We start from the raw sequence: 17,716 nt of genomic DNA, 5'->3' as shown, positions 1-17,716 counted from the left end.
AAACTACTGATTTTTTTATGGAATATCTACATAGGAGTACAGAGGCCCATTATCAGCAACCATCACTCCTGTGTTCCAATGGCACGTTGTGTTAGCTAATCCAAGTTTATCATTTTAAAAGGCTAATTGATCATTAGAAAACCCTTTGCAATTATGTTAGAACAGCTGAAAACTGTTGTTCTGATTAAAGAAGCAATAAAACTGGCCTCCTTTAGTCTAGTTGAGTATCTGAAGCATCAGCACCTGTGGGTTTGATTATAGGCTCAAAAGGGTCAGGAACAAAGACCTTTCTTCTGAAACTCATCAGTCTATTCTTGTTCTGAGAAATTGCCAAGAAAACTGAAGATCTCGTACAACGCTGTGTGCTACTCCCATCACAGAACAGCGCAAACTGGCTCTAACCAGAAAAGAAAGAGGAGTGGGAGGCCCCGGTGCACAACTGAGCAAGAGGACAAGTATATTAGAGTATCTAGTTTGAGAAACAGACACCTCACAAGTCCTCAACTGGCAGCTTCATTAAATAGTACCCGCAAAACACCAGTCTCAACATCAACAGTGAAGAGGCAACTCCGGGATGCTGGCCTTCTAGGCAGAGTTCCTCTGTCCAGTCTCAACAGTGAAGAGGCAACTCCGGGATGCTGGCCTTCTAGGCAGAGTTCCTCTGTCCAGTCTCAACAGTGAAGAGGCAACTCCGGGATGCTGGCCTTCTAGGCAGAGTTCCTCTGTCCAGTCTCAACGTCAACAGTGAAGAGGCGACTCCGGGATGCTGGCCTTCTAGGAAGAGTTCCTCTGTCCAGTCTCAACGTCAACAGTGAAGAGGCGACTCCGGGATGCTGGCCTTCTAGGCAGAGTTCCTCTGTCCAGTCTCAACGTCAACAGTGAAGAGGCAACTCCGGGATGCTGGCCTTCTAGGCAGAGTTCCTCTGTCCAGTCTCAACATCAACAGTGAAGAGGCAACTCCGGGATGCTGGCCTTCTAGGCAGAGTTCCTCTGTCCAGTCTCAACGTCAACAGTGAAGAGGCAACTCCGGGATGCTGGCCTTCTAGGCAGAGTTCCTCTGTCCAGTCTCAACGTCAACAGTGAAGAGGCAACTCCGGGATGCTGGCCTTCTAGGCAGAGTTCCTCTGTCCAGTCTCAACGTCAACAGTGAAGAGGCAACTCCGGGATGCTGGCCTTCTAGGCAGAGTTCCTCTGTCCAGTGTCTCTGTTCTTTTGCCTATCTTAATCTTTTATTTTATTTTTATTTGCCAGTCTGAGATATGGCTTTTTCTTTGCAACCGATGTTGACAGGGGCCTGTCTGGCCCGCCTTTTCCTGTAGTCCACAATCAGCTCCTTTGTCTTGATCCCGTTGAGGTTATTGTCCTGGCACCACACGGTCAGATCTCTGAACCGCCTCATTGTTGTCGGTGATCAGTCCTACCACTTGATGGCGTTGTGCGCGACCACACAATCGTGGGTGAATATGGTGTACAGGACGGGATTAAGTACACCCACTGATGGGCCCCCGTGTTGGTCAGAGTGGAGGATGTTACCTACCCTCACCCCCTGGGGAGGCCTGTCAGTAAGTCCAGGTTCCAGCTGCAGACGGAGGGTCCTGAGCTTGGAGGGGAGAACAGTGTTGAATGCTGAGATCAATGAACATCATCATCATTATTACATATGGCAGGTTACCTTGGCGTTCTTGGACACAGGGACTATGGTGGTCTGCTTAAAACAAGTTGCTATTTTAGACCGGGTCAGGGACAGGTTGAAAATGTAATTGAAGACACTAGGCAGCTGGTCAGTGCATGCTCGGAGGACGTGGTATCTGGTATTCCATTTGGCCCTGTGGCCTTGCGAATGTTAACCTGTTTAAAAGGTCGGCCATGGAAAGTGAGATCAACCAGTTGTCTGGAACAGCTGTTGTTCTCATGCATGGTTCAATATTGCTTCCCTCGATGCAAGCATAGAATGTATTTAGCTTATCTGGTAGGCTCGTGTCACTGTGCAGCTCACGGTTTGTAATCTGTGATAGATGTGGCAGGGCTTGTAAGAGCATCAGAGCCTAGTAAGGTTCAATCTTAGTCCTGGACTTATGTTTTGACTGTTTGATGGTTCGTCAGACGTCTTAGCAGGATTTCTTATAAGCATCCTGATTAGTTTCCCGCTCTTTGAAAATGGCAGGTCCAGCCGTTAGCTTAGTGCGGATGTTGCCTGTAATCCATGGCTTCTGGTTGGGGTATGTACGTACGGTCACTGTGCAGACAACATCGTCAATGCATTGATTAATAAACTCCTCAAATGTTATGGGATGAATCCTGTAACATGCTCCATCCAGTCTGCTATCAAAACAGTCCTGTACCTTAGCATCCACTTCATGCAACCACTTCCATATTGAGCGCGTCACTGGTACTTCCTGTGTGTGTGTGTGTGTGTGTATGTATACAGTCTCGCTCTAAAATGTCAGAGACAGGGTGTGTTGTGGGTACTTAGCACACGTCTCTTTATCCTGAACGGTGACATCATGCTAGGTCAACACACCCTGGCGCTGACATTTTACAGAGAAAACACAAACCCCATCATAAAACCTGTCTCTATTGGACAGGACTGGAGTGATGTATTCACGCTGTCAATTTCCAATGAAGCAAGTTGTTTTAGGACAAAGACTAAAGCACTGATTTTGTCACTTTTATGAAAAGCAAGATGTAATCTTCTTGTTGCTGGTGAGGGAGCAGAGAGTGTGCCCCAAACGGCACCCTATTCCCTACATAGTACTGTAGACCAGGACCCAGAGGGCACTACTGTAGACCAGGACCCAGAGGGCATAGTGCACTACTGTAGACCAGGACCCAGAGGGCATAGTGCACTACTGTAGAACAGGACCCAGAGGGCACTACTGTAGACCAGGACCCAGAGGGCATAGGGCACTACTGTAGACCAGGACCCAGAGGGCACTACTGTAGACCAGGACCCAGAGGGCATAGGGCACTACTGTAGACCAGGACCCAGAGGGCACTACTGTAGACCAGGACCCAGAGGGCATAGTGCACTACTGTAGACCAGGACTCAGGGGGCATAGTGCACTACTGTAGACCAGGACCCAGAGGGCATAGGGCACTACTGTAGACCAGGACCCAGAGGGCACTACTGTAGACCAGGACCCAGAGGGCATAGGGCACTACTGTAGACCAGGACCCAGAGGGCATAGGGCACTACTGTAGACCAGGACCCAGAGGGCACTACTGTAGACCAGGACCCAGAGGGCACTACTGTAGACCAGGACCCAGAGGGCATAGTACACTACTGTAGACCAGGACCCAGAGGGCATAGTGCACTACTGTAGACCAGGACCCAGAGGGCATAGTGTACTACTGTAGACCAGGACTCATAGGGCATAGGGCACTACTGTAGACTAGGACCCAGAGGGCATAGGGCACTACTGTAGACCAGGACCCAGAGGGCACTACTGTAGACCAGGACCCAGAGGGCATAGGGCACTACTGTAGACCAGGACCCAGAGGGCACTACTGTAGACCAGGACCCAGAGGGCATAGGGCACTACTGTAGACTAGGACCCAGAGGGCACTACTGTAGACCAGGACCCAGAGGGCATAGGGCACTACTGTAGACCAGGACCCAGAGGGCATAGGGCACTACTGTAGACCAGGACCCAGAGGGCATAGGGCACTACTGTAGACCAGGACCCAGAGGGCATAGGGCACTACTGTAGACCAGGACCCAGAGGGCATAGTGCACTACTGTAGACCAGGACCCAGAGGGCATAGTGCACTACTGTAGAACAGGACCCAGAGGGCACTACTGTAGACCAGGACCCAGAGGGCATAGGGCACTACTGTAGACCAGGACCCAGAGGGCATAGGGCACTACTGTAGACCAGGACCCAGAGGGCACTACTGTAGACCAGGACCCAGAGGGCATAGGGCACTACTGTAGACCAGGACCCAGAGGGCACTACTGTAGACCAGGACCCAGAGGGCATAGGGCACTACTGTAGACCAGGACCCAGAGGGCATAGTGCACTACTGTAGACCAGGACTCATAGGGCACTACTGTAGACCAGGACCCAGAGGGCATAGTGCACTACTGTAGACCAGGACCCAGAGAGCATAGGGCACTACTGTAGACCAGGACTCATAGGGCACTACTGTAGACCAGGACCCAGAGGGCATAGTGCACTACTGTAGACCAGGACCCAGAGGGCATAGTGCACTACTGTAGACCAGGACCCAGAGGGCATAGTGCACTACTGTAGACCAGGACCCAGAGGGCATAGGGCACTACTGTAGACCAGGACCCAGAGGGCATAGGGCACTACTGTTGACCAGGACCCAGAGGGCATAGGGCACTACTGTAGACCAGGACCCAGAGGGCATAGGGCACTACTGTAGACCAGGACCCAGAGGGCATAGTGCACTACTGTAGACCAGGACTCATAGGGCATAGTGCACTACTGTAGACCAGGACTCATAGGGCACTACTGTAGACCAGGACTCATAGGGCACTACTGTAGACCAGGACCCAGAGGGCATAGGGCACTACTGTAGACCAGGACCCAGAGGGCATAGTGCACTACTGTAGACCAGGACCCAGAGGGCATAGTGCACTACTGTAGACCAGGACCCAGAGGGCATAGGGCACTACTGTAGACCAGGACCCAGAGGGCATAGGGCACTACTGTTGACCAGGGTCCTGAAATAGGTTGCCATTTGGGACACAAATTTGGGGTTGTGTGTAAGTGTACTGGTCTTAAGTATCACTCAGTCATTCTGGAGGATTGCAGTGCGCTTATTGGTGCAACTGACGCTGGTGGACTTTGCCCTGTCTAAAGCCCTGTTTAAAGCCCTGTCTAAAGCCCTGTCTAAAGCCCCGTTTAAAGCCCTGTTTAAAGCCCCGTTTTAAGCCCTGTTTAAAGCCCTGTTTAAAGCCCTGTTTAAAGCCCCGTTTAAAGCCCTGTTTAGTACACTACAGCCAGTAGAGGGAATACGGAAGGAGGTAGAGAGAAAAATTGGTCTCCTGATTTCTCTCACCTGCCCAGACATGTGTGGGAGTAGGATGGGTTTCCTTGAATAGTGTATGTGAAGATATGACACCCCACACAGTGTGTCAGTCCGAAGGGGACAGAGGAGCGAGACGGGAGGGAGGGGACAGAGTAGAGAGACGGGAGGGAGGGGACCGAATAGAGAGACGGGAGGGAGGGAGGGAGGGGACAGAGTAGAGAGACAGTTGGCCAGCAATTGGGAGGGTCTTCAGTGGTTGAATGAAATGTATTCAGCGCGCACAAGGGAACCACACCTGCCAATCCCGTTGTCCACCTGCCAATCCAGTTGTCCACCTGCCAATCCCGTTGTCCACCTGCCAATCCCGTAATCCCGTTGTCCACCTGCCAATCCCGTTGTCCACCTGCATAAGGTACGTTTGAATACCAACTACTGAGAAGTGAGTGAATTCCTAGGCGGGCCCCAAGTCAATACACTGCATTCAGTCCATCTCTCGCTCTGTCTCTCCAGCCCATTGATTGGCTAGCAGCTTCAACTAGGGTCATAACCACTAGGACCAGCAAAATGTTTATTATTATTATTATTATTATTATTGACGGTAAAGTAGTCTTGCCCTAATTCGCCCAGTTCCTGGTGAATACAATGCAGCATTTACCACAGAGCCAAACGTTTGCTAATAGCTTAAACCAGCTTTACCACAGAGCCCCCAACTCATTCTCTAGCAGCCCTAAAGAAACAGAGACAAACTTAGACTCACAGCCTGTTGGCCAGCAGCAGCAGCAGTATTTACCACAAGATGTGTTTACTGGCCAGCAGCAGTATTTACCACAAGATGTGTTTACTGGCCAGCACCTTCAACCAAACATTTACAGGAAGGCGATCTCAGCTCCAGTGGATTCTGTCTAACATGGTTTTGTTAAGTATAAAGACAACAGAGCCCGTGTGAATGGGTTTGAAAACGAGCCGTCTCAGTCAGTCTGTCCATAGCTAACATAGCCCCTCGGCATCTCGTAGAAGAGACATTTGACGCTGTGTCTAGAATGTTCCTGTGACATTTCCTTCCGTATGGAAGCGTCACCTCTGACCTCTGACCCCTGTGTTTTAGGGTGTTCTGAGAGAAGAATACTAGTGAGCTCCAGACCAGCAGGAAGAAAGGCAGTCTTCCCTTCCCTCCAACTGTCCTTCTATACTGAACAAAAATATAAAACGCAACATGTAAAGTCTTGGTCTCATGTTTCATGAGCTGAAATAAAAAGATCCCAGAAAATGTTCCATATGAACAAACATATTATTTTTCTCAAATGTTTTTTCACAAGTTTGTTTACATGCCTGTTAGTGAGCATTTCTCCTTTGCCAAGATAATCCATCTACCTGACAGGTGTGGCATATAAAGAGGCTGATTTACACAGCACGATCGTTACACAGGTGCACCTTGTGCTGGGGGACAATAAAAGGCCACTCTAAAATGTGCACAACACAATGCCATGGATGTCTCAAGTTTTGAGGTTGTGTGCAATTGGCATGCTGACTGCAGGAATGTCCACCAGATCTGTTGCCAGATAATTGAATGTTAATTTCTCTACCACAAGCCGCCTCCAACGTCATTTTTAGAGAATTTGGCAGTACGTCCAACTGGCCTCACAACCACAAACCACACTGATTTCATCAGCTTATTTAGCTTGTTGTAGTCTGTCTGCTGCTAGCTAGCTTCACTGAAACACAGGAATGGAATGTTAGCATACTAAAGACGTTAGGCTCTGATAAACAGCATGTAGCTTGTTATTTATTTAGGCTTGACAGCTTCAAAATCATGCGAAAGATGCAGATCTCGTACTAACATTACAGCATTTGTTCAATTCTTATTTTTTCCCATATATACCTTTCTCCCCGGAGGGATCTCAGGCCCAGTTAATGAGAGCGACTTTAAATTTAAAGTTTCTGACATTTCAAGCCTTGAGCATCTTTGACCTTTGTCTGATATGTTCATATTTTATCTTATTTTTATATATTTTATTTTATGTCTCATGTAACTGCGTTTTAGGCCCAAAAGGATAAAAGTTCTGCCATTCTGACACAGATGCTGCTTCCCAAATGGTACCTTACGACCGGGGCCCTATCGTCCCAAATCACACCATATTCCCTATATAGTCCACTGCTTTCGACCTGGGCCCTATCATCCCAAATCACACCATATTCCCTATATAGTCCACTGCTTTCGACCTGGGCCCTATCATCCCAAATCACACCATATTCCCTATATAGTCCACTGCTTTCGACCTGGGCCCTATCATCCAAAATCACACCATATTCCCTATATAGTGCACTGCTTTCGACCAGGGCCCATTAGGGATTAGGGTGTAATTTAGGACAATAGGGCGCAGGTCAAAAGTAGTGCACTGTATTAGGAACATTTATGATGACGGCACTGTGATTCTACATTTTGTGAAAAGTTGGGAATTTGTTTCCTAACGTAAACATTTACACTTCTACTATGTCCTATATATTCCCTACGGGACCTGGTCAATAGTAGTGAACTATCTAGGGCAGGAGTAGGCAACCCTGGTCCTGGGAAAATGGAAATTAAACTAATGGCTAATACAATGCTTCAACATTACTGGCACTTCATGTTTTGGATAAATTAACCGACCGGGAAGACCAGGTGTGTTGGGTTCCAACCCGACCGGGAAGACCAGGTGTGTTGGGTTCCAACCCGACCGGGAAGACCAGGTGTGTCTGGCAGTACATTTGGCACTCCAGGAACAGGGTTGCCTATCCTGAGGCACTCCAGGAACAGGGTTGCCTATCCTGAGGCACTCCAGGAACAGGGTTGCCTATCCTGAGGCACTCCAGGAACAGGGTTGCCTATCCTGAGGCACTCCAGGAACAGGGTTGCCTATCCTGAGGCACTCCAGGAACAGGGTTGCCTATCCTGAGGCACTCCAGGAACAGGGTTGCCTATCCTGAGGCACTCCAGGAACAGGGTTGCCTATCCCTGATATGGTGCCATTTGGAATGTATCCTAGGACATTTTAAAGTGTCTCTCGAACCTAACTGTTCTTCTGGCTAATGTTTTAAAAGTGAAGGGGACAGGACAGCTGTTTATAATGACCTCCTGTCTATTCCATAACAAAACCTTCACTCTGGCTATGTGTGCATGACTGCTTAGTATTATGACATACTAAAACATAAATGAACACACACACAGTGGCTAGTCACATAAACACAACGTGAGTGTGTGAGTGAGTCTTTCTCACAGATAAAACTACAGCCTTACTCTCAAGTTAGGTTCAATCACACAGAAACACTACATTCATTCTACCACATATTCATTTCAAGTCAGTGTTTTCATGTACAGTTGAGAAGGTACAGAAGGTAGAGAGAGAGAGAGAGAGAGAGAGAGAGGAGAGCTGAGAAAGAAGGAGAGAGGGAGAAGAGTTGAGAAAGTAGAGGAGAGAGGAGAGAGAGAAGAGTTGAGAAAGTAGAGGAGAGAGAAGAGAGAGAAGAGTTGAGAAAGTAGAGGAGAGGAGAGGAGAGAGGAGAGAGAGAAGAGTTGATAAGGTAGAGGAGGAAGAGAGAGCGAGAGAGAGGAGAGCTGAGAAATAAGGAGAGAGAGAGAAGAGTTGAGAAAGTAGAGGAGAGAGAGAAGGGCTACTTTTGAGGATCCTCTCCAAAAAACTAAACTGCCACCTGGCATGATGAAAGCAGCGTCAGTGAGAACTGCCTCCCCAAAAGCTGAGTGGAAGAAGGATGAAGTGGATGGCATCCAACTAACGCGAGGTGTGGTGCAACCCGAAAAAAGTATTATTGATTAAGCTATAGTTTAGGCCTACTACATTACCTAGAAATAAATATTGATCGGCCATATCTGCCTGCAAATGGTCCCACACCTGTTAAGGCTATATTATACACAACGTAGCTCAAGAGAAAGCGGGAACAGGTGGGTACAGTATGAATAGCCAACGGGAGCAGGCGGGTACAGTAGGCGGGTACAGTATGAAAAGCCAGCGGGAGCAGGTGGGTACAGCAGGCGGGTACAGTATGAATAGCCAGCGGGAGCAGGTGGGTACAGTATGAATAGCCAGCGTGAGCAGGTGGGTACAGTATTAATAGCCAGCGTGAGCAGGTGGGTACAGTATGAATAGCCAGCGGGAGCAGGCGGGTACAGTATGAATAGCCAGCGTGAGCAGGTGGGTACAGTATGAATAGCCAGCGTGAGCAGGTGGGTACAGCAGGTGGGTACAGTATGAATAGCCAGCGTGAGCAGGTGGGTACAGTATGAATAGCCAGCGTGAGCAGGTGGGTACAGTATGAATAGCCAGCGTGAGCAGGTGGGTACAGTATGAAAAGCCAGCGTGAGCAGGTGGGTACAGTATGAATAGCCAGCGTGAGCAGGTGGGTACAGTATGAATAGCCAGCGAGAGCAGGTGGGTACAGTATGAATAGCCAGCGTGAGCAGGTGGGTACAGTATGAATAGCCAGCGTGAGCAGGCGGGTACAGTATGAAAAGCCAGCGTGAGCAGGTGGGTACAGTATGAATAGCCAGCGTGAGCAGGTGGGTACAGTATGAATAGCCAGCGTGAGCAGGTGGGTACAGTATGAAAAGCCAGCGTGAGCAGGAGGATCCCAAACAACTACCGCTTCCCCTACTGTATTTATTTTACTCCTTTGCACCCCAGTATTTCTACTTTGCACACTCATCTTCTGCACATCTACCATTCCAGTGTTTTACTTGCTATATTGTATTTACTTCGCCACCATGGCCTATTGATTTCCTTTACCTCCCTTATCTCACCTCATTTGCTCACATCGTATATAGACTTGTTTATAATGTATTATTGACTGTATGTTTGTTAATTCCATGTGTAACTCTGTGTTGTTGTCTGTGTCGAACTGCTTTGATTTATCTTGGCCAGGTAGCAGTTGTAAATGAGAACTTGTTCTCAACTGGCCTACCTGGTTAAATAAAGGTGAAATAAATCAACAAACAAAAGAATGTCTATAGGTTCCCCTGACCCCTCCACAGCAGAGACCAGGTAGATGTCTATAGGTCCCCTGACCCCTCCACAGCAGAGACCAGGTAGATGTCTATAGGTCCCCTGACCCCTCCACAGCAGAGACCAGCTAGATGTCTATAGGTCCCCTGACCCCTCCACAGCAGAGACCAGCTAGATGTCTATAGGTCCCCTGACCCCTCCACAACAGAGACCAGCTAGATGTCTATAGGTCACCTGACCCCTCCACAACAGAGACCAGCTAGATGTCTATAGGTCCCCTGACCCCTCCACAGCAGAGACCAGCTAGATGTCTATAGGTCCCCTGACCCCTCCACAGCAGAGACCAGGTAGATGTCTATAGGTCCCCTGACCCCTCCACAGCAGAGACCAGCTAGATGTCTATAGGTCCCCTGACCCTGCCACAGCAGAGACCAGCTAGATGTCTATAGGTCCCCTGACCCCTCCACAGCAGAGACCAGGTAGATGTCTATAGGTCCCCTGACCCCTCCACAGCAGAGACCAGCTAGATGTCTATAGGTCCCCTGACCCCTCCACAGCAGAGACCAGGTAGATGTCTATAGGTCCCCTGACCCCTCCACAGCAGAGACCAGCTAGATGTCTATAGGTCCCCTGACCCCTCCACAGCAGAGACCAGCTAGATGTCTATAGGTCCCCTGACCCCTCCACAGCAGAGACCAGGTAGATGTCTATAGGTCCCCTGACCCCTCCACAGCAGAGACCAGGTAGATGTCTATAGATCCCCTGACCCCTCCACAGCAGAGACCAGCTAGATGTCTATAGGTCCCCTGACCCCTCCACAGCAGAGACCAGGTAGATGTCTATAGGTCCCCTGACCCCTCCACAGCAGAGACCAGCTAGATGTCTATAGGTCCCCTGACCCCTCCACAGCAGAGACCAGCTAGATGTCTATAGGTCCCCTGACCCCTCCACAGCAGAGACCAGGTAGATGTCTATAGGTCCCCTGACCCCTCCACAGCAGAGACCAGCTAGATGTCTATAGGTCCCCTGACCCCTCCACAGCAGAGACCAGCTAGATGTCTATAGGTCCCCTGACCCCTCCACAGCAGAGACCAGGTAGATGTCTATAGATCCCCTCCACAGCAGAGACCAGCTGTTTCAGATGAGGATGGAAGGACTTCAGATTCCTCACCGATGACAAATGCCTGTTAGATTTTTTTTCCCTTCCGTCTCAAAAAAGTCTTTTTTTTAAGGCACATTTTCTCATCTCCTCCCAACTGCATGTGCTGCCATAGAAATAGAAGGAATAGAACAGGCATCCCCATTATATTCAAAGATGCAGCCATTGCAAGTGTCCCCGTAGGAGCAAAGCAGGAAGTACAAAACAGGAAGTGCAAATATACACAACTGTTCACAAGTTCGGGGTCACTTAGAAATGTCCCTGTTTTTGAAATAAAAATATGCTTTTGTCCATTAAAATAAGATCAAATTGATCAGAAATACAGTGTAAACATTGTTAATGTTGTAAATGACTATTGTAGCTGGAAACGGCAGATTTTTATGGAATATCTACATAGGCGTACAGAGTCCCATTATCAGCAACCATCACTCCTGTGTTCCAATGGAATATCTACATAGGTGAACAGAGGCCCATTATCAGCAACCATCACTCCTGTGTTCCAATGGAATATCTACATAGGAGTACAGAGACCCATTATCAGCAACCATCACTCCTGTGTTCCAATGGAATATCTACATAGGCGTACAGAGTCCCATTATCAGCAACCATCACTCCTGTGTTCCAATGGAATATCTACATAGGTGAACAGAGGCCCATTATCAGCAACCATCTCTCCTGTGTTCCAATGGCACGTTGTGTTAGCTAATCCAAGTTTATCATTTTAAAAGGCTAATTGATCATTAGAAAACCCTTTTGAAATTATGTTAGCACATCTGACAACTGTTGTTCTGATTAAAGAAGCAATAAAACTGGCCTCCTTTAGAAGTATCTGGAGCATCAGCGTTTGTGGGTTCGATTACAGGCTCAAAATGGCCAGAAACAAAGACCTTCCTTCTGAAACTCGTAACTCTAATCTATTCTTGAGAAACAGACTCCTCACAAGTCCTCAACTGGCAGCTTCATTAAATAGTGCCCTGCAAAACACCAGTCTCAACGTCAACAGTGAAGAGGCTGTTTTTAATGTTAAAAAATTACTTTCAACACTTGAAACAATTGAAATATGGATTGTGTGTGTGTGCCATTCAGAGGGTGAATGGGCAAGACAAATGTAAGTGCCTTTGAACGGGGGTAGGTGGTAGTAGGTGTCAGGAGCACCGGTTTGTGTCAAGAACTGCAACGCTGCTGGGTTTTCCATACTCAACAAATTCCTGTGTGTATCAAGAATGTTCCACCAACCAAAGGACATCCAGCCAACTTGACACAAATGTGGGAAGCATCGGAGTCAACATGGAGCCAGCATCCCTGTGGAACGCTTTCAACACCTTGTAGAGTCAACATGGACCAGCATCCCTGTGGAACGCTTTCAACACCTTGTAGAGTCAACATGGACCAGCATCCCTGTGGAACGCTTTCAACACCTTGTAGAGTCAACATGGACCAGCATCCCTGTGGAATGCTTTCAACACCTTGTAGAGACAACATGGACCAGCATCCCTGTGGAACGCTTTCAACACCTTGTAGAGTCAACATGGACCAGCATCCCTGTGGAACGCTTTAGACACCTTGTAGAGTCAACATGGACCAGCATCCCTGTGGAACGCTTTCAACACCTTGTAGAGTCAACATGGACCAGCATCCCTGTGGAACGCTTTCAACACCTTGTAGAGTCAACATGGACCAGCATCCCTGTGGAATGCTTTCAACAGTCCATGCCCTGACGAATTGAGGCTGTTGAGGGCAAAACCTTTCGTTTGGGGGTGGGGGGGGTTGCAACTCAATATTAGGAAGGTGTTCTTAGTGTTTTGTACACTCCGTGTAGATTTATGTAGGCTTATCTGATAGAGTTGTCTACCCTACCTGGCACAAAGGAAACAGGACACACATAAGCAAATGTTCACATACAATCACTGCAGAGATTCATCGCTGTATCCAACGCAATACAGCACAGCTGTGCCAGTAGTTGTTCATTTTATGGCCCTACTCTCCGCCCCTGCTCTCCGGCCCCTGCTCTCCGGCCCCTGCTCTCCGGCCCCTGCTCTCCGGCCCTACTCTCCGGCCCTGCTCTCCGGCCCTGCTCTCCGGCCCCTGCTCTCCGGCCCCTGCTCTCCGGCCCCTGCTCTCCGGCCCCTGCTCTCCGGCCCTGCTCTCCGGCCCTTGCTCTCCGGCCCCTGCTCTCCGGCCCCTGCTCTCCGGCCCTACTCTCTGGCCCTGCTCTCCGGCCCTATTGTGAAAGGTGGATTCAGCAGATGCAGAGATCAGGGTGTAGAATGCAACCTACATGTTTATGACATTAACCCCTTCAGCCAATAAAAACAACCAGATTTGAGTCATGTGTTCGTCTGGGAATATTGCGGATTATCAAACTAGATGCTCATTCTCCAGTTAGAAATCCTGAGTGTAGAGGCAGCGTGACACCGTGAGATAAAGTCAACCCGGCCCTACGTCATCATTTACCGGGGACGCTTGTCTATACATTTTTATTTTATTTTATCTGACCATATACCTAGATTTTAGGCACATGCTGAGGATCAGACAGGCCTGTCATCAGACTGAGGCAAGGGAACATCACTACAGCGGCTCTCTTTAACCACTAAACCAGCCTAATATACATTTTGTAAAGATGAATAGTTTTGTCGAGAATAACATTTTAAAAAGGTGTTCTATTCGGTATTGCGTCCGAGATGAACCAACAGTTCTGCGATGAGAGTCTGGAAATGACAGGATGTCAAATCCACAGACATTTAACACTGGGACGAGAACACGCCCATGTCAATGCCTCGCCGCGAAACTAGGAACATGTTCCCTATTAGGGCTAAAATACTACATCTAAACCTTTACTTGGCATTATTCTCTACGGCAATAGTGTTCACAGGCCAGGAGCCATCCAAGGCTTTCTCTCTGTGCTTGTCCATCCTGCGGCATAAACTACATATTCAATTTAGCCTGAAAACGTCTTTGCCCAGCTGCAGATGCCTTCAATTCTAATCTGCTGCCTTCGTTGAAATACATGAACATGGTAGCAAGGTCTCCTAGTGCATTTTCGGCCTAGCGATAAATCCATGTTTATTATTGCATTCAAAATGTGTCATTTGTGTTTCCAAATGTCTCAATATCTCACCGCTGTAGAAATCTAGGCTATTTCATGGTAACCTGATGTGGTAATCCGATGTAATAGTGTAACATTCAACATTGTACAGCATTTTAACTGAACAGCCTCCAGTAAATCAATGCAATGTACATCTGAGATCATTTAGCAAATGCAGCGCTAGAAAATAAAGGTGACTTTAACGAGAGAGAGAAAGCAAACGGATAACGTTACTTACTGTCACAAATCCAGAACGTTTTCCTCGGGAATCCAACGTAAAAACTGGTAAATCTTAAATGTGTCGCAAATCCGGGTGTCAATGCAATATTGTGGTGTTCAGAAGTGAACGGTTTTCACCGCCGTTACTGGCTCGCTGCTCCATTCCGGGGAAATCCGCCGGGAGTGCGCCTACATGGATGCGCGTTCCCGAATTCCTGTTTCCTGTCCAGCCCGAAACCAACCCTGCAATCAGCCTCGACCAATCAACCAAACCAAGCTAAAACAAACGCCATTTATTTGATAGGCAATCGTATACACACACTGGACAATTTATTAGGTACAACTTCTCTCTGGGAATGAATCGCTCATAGAGAGAGTGAGTCACGTGGCCATGGCTTGCTATATAAAGCAGGCAGACAGGCATGAAGGCCTTCAGGTAAAGAGCGTCTCTGGTTTGAAGTGGCAGGAATACAGGGTTTAGCTTTCAAGGAGCCTGAAAATAGTGTTTGACTTGGAAAAGTGTCATATTTTCAGGAGGAGTCAGGAAATTGGTTAACGGAGAAAGACTGGAGTGAAAGAGAGAGAGAGAGGAGGTTGAGAAAGATAAGAGGATGAGTTTGAATCTGTTGAAGTTGACAATAACAAGGGTGAGGTTATGTTGAACACTGGTGTCAAGTTCAAACAGAATTCACCAGTTTGAGTTCTGGAGGTGAAATGGGTAGGTGTTGTGAGGAGCCCGAACCTTGCATTGATGGACATGATAAAGTTGAAGTCTGAAGTTTACATATGTAACAGTTAAGCTTCCGTCCCTCTCCTCACCCCAACCCGGGCTCGAACCAGAAACCCTCTGCACACATCAACAACAGTCACCCACGAAGCATCGTTACCCATCGCTCCACAAAAGCCGCGGCCCTTGCAGAGCAAAGGGGAACCACTACTTCAAGGTCTCAGAGCGAGTGACGTCACCGATTGAAACGCTATTAGTGCGCACCACCGCTAACTAGCTAGCCATTTCACATCGGTTACACATACACCTTAGCCAAATACATTTAAACTCAGTTTTTCACAATTCCTAAGTTTACATACTCAATTCATATTTGGTAGCGTTGCCTTTAAATTGTTTAACTAATTATTTAACTTGGGTCAAATGTTTCGGGTAGCCTTCCACAAGCTTCCCACAATATGTAGGGAGAATTTTGGCCCATTCCTCCTGACAGAGCTGGTGTAACAGAGTCAGGTTTGTAGGACTCCTTGCTTGCACCTTTTCAGTTCTGCCCACAAATGTTCTATAGGATTGAGGTCAGGGCTTTGTGATGGCCACACCAATACCTTGACTTTGATGTCTTTAAGCCATTTTGCCACAACTTTGGAAGTATGCTTGAGGTCATTGTCCATTTGGAAGACCCATTTGCGACCAAGCTTTAACTTCCTGACTGATCTCTTGATGTTGTTTCAATATATCCACATAATTTTCCTACCTCATCTATTTTGAGAAGTGCACAGGTCCTTCCTGCAGCAAAGCACCCCCACAACATGATGCTGCCACCCCCGTGCTTCACGGTCCTTTGGCTTGCAAGCCTCCCCCTTTTTTCCTCCAAACATAACGATGGTCATTATGGCCAAAGAGTTCTATTTTTGTTCCATTAGACCAGATGATATTTCTCCAAAAAGTACGATATTTGTCCCCATGTGCAGTTGAAAACTGTAGACTGGCTTTTTAAAAGCGGTTTTGGAGCAGTGGCTTCTTCCTTGCTGAGCGGCATTTCAGGTTATGTCGATATAGGACTCGTTTTACTGTGGATACAGATACTTTTGTGCCTGTGTCCTCCAGCATCTTCACAAGGTCGTTTGCTGTTGTTCTGGGATTGATGTGCACTTTTCGCACCACAGTACCTTCATCTCTAGGAGACAGAACGTCTCCTTCCTGAGCAGTATGACGGCTGCGTGGTCCCACGGTGTTTATACTTGCGTACTATTGTTTGTACAGATGAACATGGTACCTTCAGACGTTTGGAAATTACTCTCAAGGATGAACCAGACTTGTGGAGGTCTGCAATTTTTTTTTTTCTGAGTTCTTGGCTGATTTCTTTAGATTTTCCCATAATGTCAGCAAACAGGCTCTGAGTTTTAAGGTAGGCCTTGAAATACATCCACAGGTACACCTCCAATTGACTCAAATGATGTCAATTAGCCTATCAGAAGCTTCTAAAGCCATGACATCATTTTCTGTAATTTTCCAAGCTGTTTAAAGGCACAGTCAACTTAGTGTATGTAAACTTCTGACCCACTGGAATTGTGATACTGTGAATTATAAGTGAAATAATCTGTCTGTAAACAGTTGTTGGAAAAATGACTTGTGTCATGGACAAAGTAGACGTCCTAACTGACTTGCCAAAACTATAGTTTGTTAACAAGACATTTGGGGAGTGGTTGAAAAACAAGTTTTAATGACTCCAACCTAAGTGTATGTAAACTTCAGACTTCAACTGTATGTTTCAGTCCGGTGAGATTTTTGAAGAGGGTGGAACCAGGCCTTTTGGCTGATCCATGGGTGGTTTCAGGGTTGGGTTGGGTTGTTTCGGTCTGTGGGGGGGGCAGCTACATCTTGGTCGGCGGTCTGCAGGGGGGCCAGCTCCATCTTGGTCGGCGGTCTGCAGGGGGGCCAGCTACATCTTGGTCGGCGGTCTGCAGGGGGGCCAGCTACATCTTGGCCGGCGGTCTGCAGGGGTGGCCAGCTACATCTTGGTCGGCGGTCTGCAGGGTCGGCGGTCTGCAGGGGGGCCAGCTACATCTTGGTCGGCGGTCTGCAGGGGGGGGCCAGCTACATCTTGGTCGGCGGTCTGCAGGGGGGGGCCAGCTACATCTTGGCCGGCGGTCTGCAGGGGGGGCAGCTACATCTTGGCCGGCTGTGGTGGCAGATGACAAGGACAAAGACGTCTGACTGCTACGCCATCTTGGATGTGATGTTATAACCCCATCCTCAGTAACTTATTCCAGCAGGTTATTGGGAAACAGGCACTTCTTTCCTCGAAATTAGTCTTAATTTGAACTAAACCAGCGGCTCAGTTAGCAGGCTCAGTTAGCAGGCTCAGTTGGCAGGCTACAGTTAGCAGGCTCAGTTAGCAGGGTCAGTTAGCAGGCTCAGTTAGCAGGCTACAGTTAGCAGGCTCAGTTAGCAGGGTCAGTTAGCAGGCTCAGTTAGCAGGCTACAGTTAGCAGGCTCAGTTAGCAGGCTACAGTTAGCAGGCTACAGTTAGCAGG

General features: G+C 48.0%; 1 protein-coding gene across 1 annotated transcript in view; it reads right to left on the bottom strand.

The window, feature by feature from the left end:
* The window catches only part of raph1a (Ras association (RalGDS/AF-6) and pleckstrin homology domains 1a), a 230,720-nt gene extending 216,070 nt beyond the window's left edge, over window positions 1-14,650 (bottom strand). Inside the window, 1 exon segment of the mRNA XM_065019679.1 lies at window positions 14,475-14,650. The gene's annotated coding sequence lies outside the window, so the exon portion shown is untranslated.
* Between the last annotated feature and the right edge of the window lie 3,066 nt (window positions 14,651-17,716).

The sequence above is a fragment of the Oncorhynchus nerka genome, linkage group LG1, assembly GCF_034236695.1.
Source record: "Oncorhynchus nerka isolate Pitt River linkage group LG1, Oner_Uvic_2.0, whole genome shotgun sequence".
Classification (NCBI taxonomy): Eukaryota; Metazoa; Chordata; class Actinopteri; order Salmoniformes; family Salmonidae; genus Oncorhynchus; species Oncorhynchus nerka.
The sequence above is the reverse complement of the archived record's forward strand: the minus strand, read 5'-3'. Positions and strand labels throughout refer to the sequence as shown.